We start from the raw sequence: 14842 nt of genomic DNA on the forward strand, positions 1-14842 counted from the left end.
ATTAAGGGTGCATATATCACATGAGTGCGTATTATGCACGAATAAATAAGTCTTGTGTACATTGATAAATCTGAAGGGGTGCCAATTGGGATTGTTCACCAGCCAATATATTAGCAAATATCGCTTTTGGTGCTATGAGAGTGGGGCGCTTATTACGTCAAATACGGTATATATTTTACAAATTAACAGAAAATGGTATTCGTTTTTCGATAAGACCAATGTTACAGAGGTTACAAACTCATTGGTCTCTTAGGACATTGTAACATAACGACTCATGACGTTGATGTTTTGTAAGTTGTAACTAGTATGGTCCGTAGTTGACCTTTGGCATGTATGTTTCTGCTGTGGTGATATCATATTTTGTTGAAATCATAAGGATTTTCAAGTCCTTGTTTTTTATTTGGCAAATATTTCTGTATCTATGCTGAACTGTTGAGTGCATTCAGAATCAGGTGAGGGGCGGTCAGGTAGCCTAGTGGTTAAAGCGCGTTCGTCATGCCTAAGACCTGGGTTTGATTCCTGACATGGGTACAATGTGTGAAGCCCATTTATGGTGTCCCCTGCCTTGATATTGCTGGAATTTGGCTAAAATCTGACTGACTGACTGACTGACTCACTGACTGACTCACTGACTCATTGACTCACTGACTGACTCAATCACTCACTCACACTGACTGACTGACTGACTGACTGACTCCAGAATTACGGTGCCATGGAAGTATTTTTTAAACTTATCTCAGTTTAATGGGAACCCTGAAGCACAGCTCACTGGACATCTGTTTGTGTGCACTTCATGATTTCCTATGTGGAGCTATAGCTGCAGAAGCTACAAGCAGTCCTACTTCACCCCGAAATAAACACCACCAATAAATAAAATAAAACAGGCTTAATAAATTACCATGGCACTTGAGAATACCGAAGTTTAAGTTTTATCGCAGGATCTGTCCAACTCGACAGTATCAGTTCAAAGTGCTGAGGTCATCCCCCAGAGAATCAGTGGTGTATTCTTTATAGAATTCCAAGAACAAATCCTGTACGATGGTGGCAACTGACCCAGTAAAAGCATTAGCAAGGCTTTATTGATATGGTGTTATATTGGATGAAAAGGGCGGATCATTATTCAAATCTGGCCCTTTAGGGTAATCACGTTACCAGTGTCAGCGGGTCAGTTGAGATGAGATATTGGAGGGAAAGCAATATGTCTTCTGTCTCAATGGAGAGAGACATGTCATCACTGTTTGCTTTATGTGATTTGTTAAAAAATTATTTTTTAATATATTTTTTATGTTGTCTTTGGACATTGATCTTCAGATATTGTGCGAGAAGGTTCTAGAAGACATCTAATTTGACTGTTCAGGGTTTGGACTCGCAGATTGAGTGAATAAGACATTTAATTAATTCACTTTTTTACCTAATTTTTTAAAGGTTCAAAAATTTGTCTGAGAGGTGTGGAACTGGATGTAGCAGAAAGGGGATATTTTTTTTGTATTTGGGGGTATTTTGGGGAATGACTTGCGTGTCCTTGGCCTCGTTCCACAAAACGATCATAGAGCCACGACTGTCAAAAGTCTATGTTATGGTATAGGAGTTACAATCATCTTTGCGCCACATCGTCACGATATGGCTGAAATATTGCCGACGTGACGTAAAGCATAAACTCACTCACTTTTCGCCACAGTCACTATGAGGAACAAGGATCAGTTCAGGAAGGAAAGTCTAGTGTATTCATCGCACTGATAAAGTTGATTCCCCCCTGGGTAAGTTTTAAAGTGGAGTTGACATTGGGGCAGCCTAACCTGCAACTGCTGGTGTCGATAGGGATGGCGTGGAAAATATTGAACACTTGGTCATTTGTTCGAAATAATCTGCTCCGCTGTAAAGTACCCTCCGGCGAGTAGATACATTTTTGTTTCCCTACTTAATATAATTACTTGTGAAATTTAGTGCTGAGGAATTGCCCAGGGGCTCCCTGAGCATAGGAATGTCCCCCAGTCGCCTATGCTTGTCGTAAGAGTTGACTAAAATGGACTGGGTGGTCTGACGCTTGGTTGCTTGACTTAATGTGTGTCGGGGGCACGGGTGGCCCAGTCATCTAAGGCGCTGCGATTCGCTGTGCAGAGTTGCGTCCCTTGGGCACGCCAGAAACCTATGATTGTGGGATTGGAATCCTCAAAGAGGTTGTGAATCTTACATGTGATGACTTCAGTTGTTTGCTGCTCATGCTCTTGGTCTTGTAAGCCATTATCGAGTTTGGTTTATACCTTGACTTCTGTAATGTTTCCCAATAAGGTCTTCTTCAACTTTCCTTCCACATTAAGCTGATACAACTGGAATATTGTTTAAAGCGGCGTTAAACCAAACTCACTCACTCACTCATGCAGAGAGATATATCTGAGTAAAAGATCTGATTTTAATAAGATTTCTTATGGTCTAGATGTGATTGTTTTCTTGATAGGTTAATATTGTTGCTTATCACAATACATGCAAGCACAAGTAGTGAGGTCGCGTATGTTGCTGCATCGATGCTTCACTGAATCAGTTTCATCCAAGTTCATTAACTGAAGGTGTAGTTTGGCACCGTACTGTAATATATTCACTCAGTCTGTTCAGTAAGTATGTGTAGAAATGTGCCAAATGTTTCTTGATGGTGTAATGGATAGTGTCTGCCTGTGGAGTGAACATTGGTGGTTCAATCGCCCCAACACTTTAAAAGATGGGGGGGGGGACATGGTGGCCCAGTCGTCTAAGGCACTACAATTCGCTGTGCAAGTTGTGTCCCTTGCGCACGCCAGAAACCTATGATTGTGTGTTCGAATCCCGGTTCAACCCAATTATGTTTCTAGGTTTGTCAGCACAATACCCGTGCTTGTGGGTTTCACCGAAGTGGTAAACGTCTGAGACCTGCATCACTTCGGGCTTTCCTCCCACATTAAGCTCACATGCCGCGATATAACTGGAATACTGTTAAAAGCGGCGTAAAACCCAACTCACTCACCGTTAAAAGGTGGTACTTGTTGTTACCCTGTCTGGCGCTCGGCATTAAGGGGCTTAAACAAGGATAGGTCGGCTGGGAGTCAGTATACAGTGTCTGTGTAGGGTATTCATGTTAAACTGTGGCATGGTATCTCAGTGGGCTAGAACTATAAAACCGGTAATTGTCCGGTACAAGCAGCCACACACACATGTACATGCAAGTCACTAAAGAAGTGAAACAATCATGAATATCAACCCCCATTTCACCCCCCCCGTATATCTTTAGGCTGCACATATGAATTGCAAAGCATTGTGTTCCTAAAGGATATCCCATGGGTAAACATGACCAAAATATACGTACAGTTTCATTCTATGAAGAACGTTATCATCCAAATCAAATACAGCAACCTGAACATCTGTATATTCATTTGCATGCTACAGATCTTTATACAGTAGACACAGCTGTGTAGAAAAGGCATATAACTCCTTGTCTCTATAATTGAAAAGGTTTTTGTTTCAATGATGACGTGAACTAAGTCTACCGCTTGATAATTGACAACAAATTTAACTTGTGTATAGTTTTAATAAGTGCCCCCTTTGTCAAGTTTCCAGCGCTAAGATGATCGTAACTCCCGTACTTTAACATAGGCTTACAATAGTCGTAGTGCTAAGATCGCTTTGTGCAAGTGGGCCCAGGGCCCCATTCCTCAAAGCGATCTTAGCGCTAAGTTGATCGTAACTCCCATACTTGAACATAGACTTACGACTGTTATAGTGCTAAGATCGCTTTATGGAACAGTGCCCAGGTGTCTGTTGTGCTAATTACGGTGGTAACAGGTATGTCAAGGGATTCAATTAGAAGATTTACGGTCATATTTTGTATATGAAGGTGAAGCACACACAAGATTTTTTTTTGATTTTAGTGACACTAACTGTCTTCAGATTTAACAGATTTCAGATAGCCTGCAAGAATCCATCTTAGCAACATGAACATCATAGCAGAATACAGAGCATTTATTTAAAAACAGTTTCAAATGGCAAGGGGAGGTGACTCCAAACCCTGTATAATATGGCATAGCTAAATATGTCCCGTTGACAAGCCAACCTGAAAAACGATATACTAAAAAACTGTAATGTCATTTCATCATTTTTTTGTAAACTGAATGACAAAAATAGCTGGTGCTGAGACTAATGAGGTGCAAGTTGACTGTCGTCTTGTATTATATGCAGGCTTGATGTACAAGGAACAACTTTTCAAAAGACCTTTTTGAAGCATTTGGCTTCAGAGAATGTTTTTTGGTCTAAAAATGAACCACAGTTAATTTTTTTCTCTCTTTTTCATATCAGTTCATGTAAACTATTTTGTTCAGCATAAGTTTTTCAAACATATCCTCAAAAAACATGAGGCCTATTTGATGTTGAAATTTTGTGGTGATAATCTCAAATCTGACAATCTGAATTTCTGCTGTGCATAAATGTTATCAAGATTGATTGATTGATTGATTGTTGTTTGACGCCGCACTCAGCAATATTCCAGATATATGACGGCGGTCTGTAAATAATCCAGTCTGGACCAGACAATCCAGTGACTGATATCATGAGCATCGATCCACGCAATTGGAATCGATGACATGCATCAACCAAGTCAGCGAGCCTAACCACCCAATCCCTTTAGTCGCCTTTTACGACAAGCATAGTCGCCTTTTGCTGCAAGCATGGGTTACTGAAGACATATTCTACCCTGGAATCTTCACGGGTCTGTTATCAAGAGGAATCCAGTGAGGAATCCAATTTACATGAATTTAAGATGTCTGTTGTGAGAATTTGTTACTTGTTTGTAATTTAATTTTTGCACTTGTAAATATATCCTTTTGCAATTATTGCAGAATGTAACGGTGAGCTACAGAACATTTTTTTTATTAATTCCAGAATTATTTACTTTATTTATTCATGGCTGAATTCTGAATTCAGTCCATCTTTGGTTATTACTCAACTTAGCACTTTCTATGAAGGCTTAAAATTAAAACGCATCCTGCTGTTCCTGCTGGCCTTTGAAACTGCCAGTCCTTGTGGACTGTCAACTCTAAAAATTACCAGTCCCCCCTAATTTTTGCCAGTCCCAACTTTCAACACATAAAAAAATGTATGAAAATTATTTGGTTTTAATACTTTTAACTTCGAGTTCAGTGAAAAGATGTCATCTCTGAAGAAACTTAATTAGATCTATACGTCATTCACACAAACTTCAGTCACATTTTTTTTCTTTTTTTTGAATATTTTGAGACAAATGGATAATTAACCTTGAAATAGACAAGGGGAAACCCTAATGGTAACAGACAAACTGACTTTGTTAAAAAAATGTACTTATTTGAATATCACCGATGTTTTGTTCAACAACAAATTTATAAGTACTTTATCTGACGGTCCACAGGGAATGGCAGTCACATGAATTGCTGGTCCATGCCTAATTTTTTACCAGTAAAAAAATGGTAATTAACGGTAAAACGGAACACTGCTAGTGTAGTGGATAGAGTGTCTGCCAAGAGAGCTGAAGGTCATTGGTTTAATCCCCTGGCCTGAGTCATACCAAAGATGTGTGGGTCGGAGTGTGGTTAAAGCGTTCGCTCGTCATGCCGAAGACCCGGGTTTGATTCCAGACATGGGTATAATGTGTGAAGCCCATTTCTGGTGTCCCCCGCCGTGATATTGCTGGAATATTGCTAAAAGCGGCGTAAAACCACACTTACTCACTACTACTTTGTGTTTGGAGTTTTCTTAGATTGAGAAAACATAAAAGCAATTATAATCCTTCACTTTAAAACGGCATTTATTTTCAAGCACATCATTATCTGTAGATAAATATATCGGATATCATACAGTCAGTGATATCATAGTATGGCCAGTCTTGTCACCAATAACTACACCTGTTCATCAGGATACAGGGACATGATAATGTGGTGTCCTCGATACCCGAGTACTATCCATGACCTACAAAATCGTGTTGTAAGCGATTGGAAGATCGCACAACTCACTGTTATTAACAGCAACCACGGTTAGACTACCGCTATTGAAGCCTTGAAACGAACATTAGTTGACAGAGAATGGATACATGTATCATAAATGCCATACTTTGACTCTTAAAAGTCATATTTGATGAAGTTTGACAATTCTATGTCATGTAGTTTTTGCGATCATTTGCGGCAGCCTCAACGGTTGCTAAAAGCGGCGTAAAACCATACTCACTCACTCACTCACTCATACCAAAGATGTTACAAGACATGGTACACTGGGTGGTACCCTGCATTAACGGAATAAAACAAGCACTGGGCAGCTCGGAGCCAGTATTCTGTGTCTAAGTTAAGTATTTATGTTAAAATGCAGCATTGTATCTCAGCGAAATAGCATTATAAAACCAGAATATTCTAGACCAGTACAATCTGATACTCACACATATGCATGCTCATCGCTATGTAAGTGAAATAATGTTGGACGTTAAACCCCATTTTACCTCACCTATTAAAGCTAAACAATCTGCTCATCCATTTTACCAGGTCACTAACGCTGCAAGGATTATCAAGAAATAATTCAGCCTACAGCACCATTCGGCTCCACAATAAGGTAAGTCAGTGTTGATAAACGTGTCATCAATCAAATACAACGAAGTATCACAAAGCAATGGATATATTGACATGGGCTATCCCTTCTCTGGCAACTTGTCAATCAAAGGGAAATTTTCCGAAATGATGCATCGTTTGGTAGTCTCAGTATGGTCGAGGTTAAATGTATAATATCCAAGTCATCAGTATCCAGTGCCAGACTTCACGGCTTACGGAGGTTGGACTGTCCTGGGCTGCACAGTCGTTAAGGTCGGCAAGTAATGGGCTGATTGAAGACTTATTCCTGAAAGTCTTCTCCGGAAGGGGTTTGGATTACAGGATTATTTGGGATAAAAGGGATTCTTTTCTGAGATGCACTTGATAGAAATGGCACCAGGGACCTGGTGATGCCTTGGGTATATTTTCAGAGGATTGTTTAGTTGAACGTGTGCCTCTTTTCATCAATAAAATCAACATGGCTGTTCGGGATGCAGGATTCGAGGGTTTTGGTATGCAGGATGTAAGAACTAAGAATTCGCAATGCAGGATGCATTTTAGGGGATTTAGGATGTGGGATGGGCATTCAGCATGCGAGATGTTGGATGTGGGATGGGCATTCAGCATGCGAGATGTTGGATATGGGATCGGCATTCAGCATGCGAGACGTTGGATGTGGGATCGGCATTCATCATGCGAGATGTTGGATGTGATGATTTTGGTTATGACATTTGTTTTGTTGGATGCAGGATGTGGAATGAAAGAAATGGGGATTCGGAATGCAGGATTTTGGATATGGGATTTGGGATTCAGCATGCTAGATGCAAGATGTGGGAGTATGATTTGGGATTCAGCTGTAAACTGTTCGGAATGTTGTGTAGATATATTGAAGGGATGAAATCGTTTATATCAAGGATGAAGCTGTTTGAATAATATTCTCATAGAATGCCTGCACTTTATCGAGACTGGATCGCCTCCATGGTCCAGTGGTAGCGCATATGCTTGTGCTAATGAATATTCAAACATATAAATACTTGGCTAAACACTTTATGACAGAAATATATGTGTTTTATTAAGTGCTGAACCCATGTGTCATGGCAGTATATGCATTGCATCATCTTTATGTCCTGATATCTGTTCAAGAGAGTGGTTCAATCCCTGACCGCGTCATATCAAAAGATATTATCAAACAATGGTACTTGTTGTTACCCTGTCATGATAATAATGATGATGATGATGATGATGATGATAGATTGTGATGCAATCAGATTTAGCAGTTTGTTTCAAAATGCATAGAGATCACTACTCGAGTCGCTGTCAGATACCATTTATCTTATGGGGTGATGTTGCTGACATATCTTACAAGGGAAAGTAAGATGTGCAGACATGCCTTTGAGTGAACGTAGGACTCAGTTTGATGTCCTTTTTGGAAAGAACTGAAGGCTGTATGCAACAAAGACTGCCTTCTTCCCATTCAGAGTCTCAACATAAACATCCACTGTTTAAACTATGTAATACTGATTGTGATATTGAGGAAATATTCTTTAACTTTGCACCACCCATGTTTACTTTTGTTTATCACTTGAAATGAAGCTTAACATCCCATCCTGTTCATATGCCAACATCGACAAGCATCCAGTCACGTTTATGCCCCATCTGGACAGTGTTTGAAATCATTTTAAGACCCAACAAGACAGTCAGGCTGGTGACCCATAAGTGTTAGGGCTGGGACGGGTAACTCGGGTTCTCTGGTCATGTGGGTCCTGAGTAGGACCTGAGTACCCACAGTGATTAGTCACGTAATATATATTGTTTAAGGGCATAAATTATCTAAAACTCTATGGTTACACTACAAGTCACTAATAATCCCATTTCATTCTGACAATGCACCCATTCCTTCTTACTTTTATATGTTTGAATAAAGATAAAACTTCATGCATTAAACCTCAGTGTATGCATGATCGGATCATTTTACCTGTGTCTGTAAATACATTTTTCCAAATCGGACAGTTTGTACCTATCTCTAAATATCTACAGCGGGTACCTGGTTAGGGTCAGGTAATTGAGTGGTGGGTACCCGGGTAGAAAATTTGGACCCGTCCCAGCCCTTGTAAGTGTTGCTTGCCCATCTTCAAACTTACCTGCCTGTATTCAGACATAATAAATATTGAAAAATCGCAAAGGAACTTAAGAGACAAATTGCATCTATTGCGTCTTGATTCATTTGAAATATTCAAATAATTATTTGAGTATCTCAAGGGGTTGTAATAAAACGGAACATGTAAGTAGTCGTAAAATTATCTGCCAGGCAGTCGGGCAGGTGGAGGAACATTTCATGCAGCCCGACAGAAAAGTTACCAGCCATGGGCAGGCAGGCAAGCAGATATTTCGGACACTGCATCTAGACACTCCCTTCCCAGTGTGTAGTGTACACATTCATGATGGGGGGCACGGGTGGCCCAGTCGTCTAAGGTGCCGCGATTCACTGTACAGGGTTGTGTCCCTTGGGCACACCAGAAACCTATGATTGTGGGTTCGAATCCCGGTTATGTTTCTAGGTTTGTCAGCACCATACCCGTGCTCGTGGGTTTCATCGAAGTGGTAAACGTCTGAGACCTGCATCACTTCGGGCTTTCTGGATAACTGGAATTCTGTTACAAGCGGCGGTAAACCCAACTCACTCACTGGCTCAATGCTTCAGTGAATTATGACCACCCCTGAATAGTTATAATGACATTATGTCATACACACTCTCATGTAATAAAAGTCTTTCCACTCAGGATTTCTGCTATCGTGACAGCGCTGTGTTGACACTTAATCTTTATGACTCGGACTCATTGTCAGTGGTTTGCCAATAAAACATCTGAGACCTCTTGTGAGCTGTACAGAAAGATCCTCTACCACATGCTAAATCTGAGAGTGTAATAATCGCTCCCTTGCTGTGACCTAATCTGGCGAACTAGACCTTAATGGCAGTATGTAAATATATAACAATCCCATTAACGTACACCCAATGCTTAAGGGTCTACTCTCAGCTCAGGTATCCAGATGTGCTAGTTGAGATTATTGGAGGTTGAATGGTGTCACCATTTTAGGAGGCATTGGTGTGTGGAGCTCCTGCAGTGGCAAGCAGTGCTGTGAGTTTAGGATACATTGCTTTCTAAGTTTAATGTTCCTCTTATTTTTATTCTCTTCGTGAAGGTTCCAGGTTAGTATTGGTTGTAAGAAAATCATGCTTGTGACCTCCAGTGAAGATGGGGGTCAGAATTGGTCTTCAGCAACCCATGCTTGTTGTAAGAGGTGACTAACGGGATCGGGTGGGCCGATTCACTGACTCGGGTAGCCTGAATTGTGGTTAAAGCGTTTGCTCGTCACGCCAAAGACCCGGGTTCGATTCCCGACATGGGTACATTGTGTGAAGCTCATTTCTGGTTTCCCTTGCCATAATATTGCTGGAATATTGCTAAAAATGGCGTAAAACCATACTCACTCACTCACTCACAGTGTTCCCCATTTGCAGAGCTCTCTTTACTATCCCGACCACCAGCCACAGCTCCTAACTTTGCTAGGCGGTTTACAAGCATGAAGGAGTTGAACTCACAATGATGGACTGTCATGTTTACAAACAACTGATGACGGTCATGATGACAAACATTTCTTGGCTTTAAATGTCTGAGAAGTTTGGTGGGGTAATTGGGCAACACTAAGTACATCTTCCCAAGGCAAGGGAGTTAACTGACTTTTAAAAGTCCAGTTTCCACCCTTGCCGAACTAGGCTGGTATTATGGAGATACATTTTGGCTGGAGTGACGAGTCTATGCATAGTCCAATAAAAAATAGCGCACCAAAATCGAAATCCGGTTAGTAAACTGTCTTGCAGATTTCGGTGGACTGCAGGATTTGGAAAGCATGGGCACCGCCAACTCAGATATTTTCCAAGACTTTTCATGTTTTTAATCAAGGTGCTCATGTGATTTGATGCATTTCACGATGTTAGACCCATTTTATCACAATATAGATCTTGATTATCGATCAGATCATCTTGACTGGGCGCCGCCATTGTGTTTGAAACAAATGCAAGTGATACGAGAGGTGGAATCTGATTGGTCCATAGGAGAGACTTAGAAGGGACATAACTCGTAATAGCCACTGGTGGCGCTACGATCAAGCCCAGGAATTCCAGCCTAGTTCGGCAAGGGTGGAAACTGGACTTTTAACTGTCAGTTAACTCCCTTGCCTCAGGAAGATGGATGAGCTCTCTTTACTATCCCGACCACCAGCCACAGCTCCCACTTTGCTAGGTGGTTTACAACCATGTAGGAGTTGAACTCACAATGATGGACTGACATGTTTACAAACAACTGATGACGGTCATGATGACAAATACTTTCTCCAAGCCTAAACTGTTTTGTTTGTTTGTTGGTTTCAATTTCTATTTATTTTCAACTATCATGGAAATTTTATACTGGTTGTTTGAATACAAGGTAAAGTTGGTTCATTTTCACTGCAATCTTGAACCATCTGACTAAACAAACAATTATCAATTCTAAGGCTGGGATGGGTAACTCGGATACTCAGGTCGGGTGGGTACTGAGTAGGACCTGGGTACCCACAGGACTACCCGAACCCGTGGTTAGTCGTGTGATATATGTTTTAATGACGAAAACACACCTTTCCTGAGTGGATACACTACAAGTCACTAATGTTTGCATTTCTTTCTGACGATGCACATTCATTTTGACTTGTATATATTTGAGTAAAGATTCCAGTCAAGTTTAATGTATGCATGATCTGACTGTTTGATACATGTATCTCAATAGTTTTTGCCAGGACCATGGTAAAACAATTTCCAATCAGACATTTTGTTCCCAACTCTTGAGACCTACAGTGGGTACCCGGATAAGGTCGGGTAATTGGGGGTCGGGTTCCCGGGTTGTAAATTTGGACTAATACCAGCCCTAGTAAATTCATCTGAAATAGTAAGTCAGTTGTAGAGCTGTCAATTATCTGAGATGGTATTCACAAAGACATACAAAAAAACACACGTCACTGCGTTTTATGGGCGGCCATTCCGTCAAAAAATGCAAAGTTAAAAAAAAAGAAAAAAGTACACAATAAAGGTCAAATATTACAAATAAAGAACGAAATGTTACCAATACAGGTCAAAATACAAAACAAACGGACGCCGGTTAAACAAATACAAAGTTGAAATGAGGGACGAAAGTATTAATATTAATAGTCTAATGTTACGAAAAGACGTTTTAAGAAAAGAAAGAATAATGTGTTCGAAAGAACGTCAGTGAGCACGAAAGGACGTTTACAATAAAACACGTCAGTGAGCACGAAAGGATGTTTCCAATAAAGAACGCCAGATGGCGCTGCAATTTGTAAAACATTTTAATCGGCTTGTTCCGCCATAACAATGTTTTCGTAACATTTGACAATAAATATTGCGTACTTTTGACCTTTATTTCAACTTTGTATTTTTTAACCGGCGTCTCATAGTTTTGTATTTTGACCCCTATTAGTAACATTTAGTTCTTTACTCGTAATACTTGACCTTTATTGTGTACTTTTGTCCTTTTTTTTAAATTTGTATTTTTTACCCGAATGGCCGTCCATAACATTTTGGCTTTGGGGGAAATTTTCACAAATCTTGTAACAACTCCTTGCACACTGTTGCAGTAATGACGCCGGGGGTGTAACGACATCACATCACCACATCCATGCTCGTGGGTTTTACAAAAATGGGAAATATCCAAAATCTGAATCACTTTGGGGCTTTCTTCCATAGTAAGCTGACATGCCATGGTAGAACTATCTGCTCAATGTGGAATTAGTGAGTGAGTGGAGTTTTGTGCCACTTGCAGTTATATTCCATTCTTTTTACGGCAGAAACAGGATTGCCACATCATATCATATTTGGAAACAAACCTGGCTCTTTGGGGTAGGAGTCACTTCTAGGCTACCGCCAATTTTTCTTAAACTAATTCTTAACCTATTAACTATATTTCCTACAACACATTTATGTCACACCCAAATGAGAATTGAACCTGGTTGTTCAGGATGACAAGCAAACGCTTTATCTGCTGGGCTACCATTTGGCTTGCTTTATATTGCAATTTGTGGAGAAACATTTGTTGTTTGATCAAGGTAACAAGTAAAGCTTTCAAAACGTTTTATGGTAGGCCATTTCCAAATTTGCTACATCAGTAATAAGAATGATGTCCGATGCAAGTCCTTTTTTGGCTTGTACTACATGTTCCAATGTTTTTTTGTTGAACAATTGACTTGCCTTTGCATGTGTTTGTGAACACCTTATGCAAACGTCTGGTATCATCGCTATTTGATAGTGATTCATGATCATGACACAGTCGGAATCATAAATCCACTCTGCTTTCAGAAGAGATGTCTTGTGGCGATGGAAAGGGTCGCTTTATTTAACTTTCAGTGTCATTTGTATGCAAGAGAGAATATTTTTCATTAGAAAGCCCTTCTTCCAGTGTACCTGATACTGTAAGACCTCAGACAGAAGTTGAGGCAAGTGTGATCAAACTAGCCTGTGCATCCTCTCCATTTGATGGAAAATTCTCTTCACCATGTATTCAACATAAAAATTCAATTTGAATACAACTAAGAGGAAGTATTTTTAATTTTGTTCAACTTTATCGATCAGATCCATAGTGGTTGGATGGAGTGTTATTGAAATTGTAGGAATGCTTGGTGACATAAAGATTGGTTCCAGAGTCTTAAGAAGGGGCTAAAACTCTCAACAGGGAGAATGTATTAAAGCTCCTTGAAATTGAAGACTTTCACATCCATTTTCAAACCTGATGCTTCAAGGCAAAGTCTGGGCTGAGCCTTAGGGTATTCAGGCACTGTTGGAGATCGCCATGTGATTTACAGAAGGGTATGTCAGTTCTTGCTGACATCATATTGAGTTAAATAAATGTCACATCAGTTTTTGCCTATTCTAGATGTGGGATTACCATCAGTTCTTGCCTATTCTAGATGTGGGAGAATCATCAGTTCTTGCCTATTCTAGATGTGGGAGAATCATCAGTTCTTGCCTATTCTAGATAGGTTATAACCTAGAGTTCTTGCCAATTCTAGATATGGGATTACCATCAGTTCTTGCCTATTCTAGATATGGGATTACCATCATTTCTTGCCCATTCTAGATCTGGGATTACCATCAGTTCTTGCCTATTCTAGATGTGGGATAACCATCAGTTCTTGCCTATTCTAGATGTGGGAGAATCATCAGTTCTTGCCTATTCTAGATATCAGATTACCATCAGTTCTTGCCTATTTTAGATATGGGATAACCATCAGTTCTTGCCTATTCTAGATGTGGGAGAATGATCAGTTCTTGCCTATTCTAGATGTGGGAGAATGATCAGTTCTTGCCTATTCTAGATGTGGGAGAATGATCAGTTCTTGCCAATTCTAGATGTGGGAGAATGATCATTTCTTGCCTATTCTAGATATGGGATTACCATCAATTCTTGCCTATTCTAGATATGGGATTACCATCATTTCTTGCCTATTCTAGATATGGGATTACCATCAGTTCTTGCCTATTCTAGATGTGGGAGCATCAACAGTTTTTGTTTGACAGTTTGCCTCTTGAGAGTTTCTAGGGCTCATTCCTGCCCCACACTGAAGCACGTGTAGCACATGTTGTGTCTACTTTGGAAGGTCACTTTGTTCAAAATGTGCCTTTGTTCTCACCCAGCAGTGAATGGGTACCCAGTAGGATGAGATAGTGACTGTTAGACTCCAAGCGCCTCACAAGCAACTTGGGTTGTATACTCCCCAGGGAGCTGAGAAGTAATAATCAACTGCATACTGATCAACTGACCAGGGTAATGATAATAATGCAACACTTAAGCATAGATTGTCTCTGAAGTGAAGACACTATTTGTAATATTTTATCATCATTTGTATTCTCAAGCAAAGGCTGTTGTTATATTTTTATTTTTGTTTGACAGAACATTCCCACTGAAGCTGAGCATTGAGATAAAAAACACACATTATTTATGTTTTCAGATCACAAGTACCTTTAACGGAACAAAAATTTGATGGCATAAATGACATTATATATTGTTGAAGGGTTTTAAAATTCTGTTTTAAATCTGCAACATCAAAGTGTTCTACAGCAAATAATGTCTTTTCGTAATTTGATCAGTAAAACATTCTTATGACCCTTAATCCTCACGAGTAGAACCCTTCACTTGGCAGTGTCGTGCCAGATTTCTCTGACATTTTTTCCC

General features: G+C 40.0%; 1 protein-coding gene across 3 annotated transcripts in view; it reads left to right on the plus strand.

Moving 5' to 3' along the window:
• The window catches only part of LOC139465005 (polypeptide N-acetylgalactosaminyltransferase 5-like), a 359393-nt gene that overhangs the window by 134235 nt on the left and 210316 nt on the right, over positions 1 to 14842 (plus strand). For all 3 annotated transcript variants that reach the window (XM_071246666.1, XM_071246665.1, XM_071246668.1), the window contains one exon: positions 6525 to 6591. The gene's annotated coding sequence lies outside the window, so the exon portion shown is untranslated. The remainder of the gene's footprint in view (positions 1 to 6524; positions 6592 to 14842) is intronic.

The sequence above is a fragment of the Haliotis cracherodii genome, unplaced genomic scaffold, assembly GCF_022045235.1.
Source record: "Haliotis cracherodii isolate W230 unplaced genomic scaffold, xgHalCrac1.p SCAF_17, whole genome shotgun sequence".
In the NCBI taxonomy this organism is placed as follows: domain Eukaryota; kingdom Metazoa; phylum Mollusca; class Gastropoda; order Lepetellida; family Haliotidae; genus Haliotis; species Haliotis cracherodii.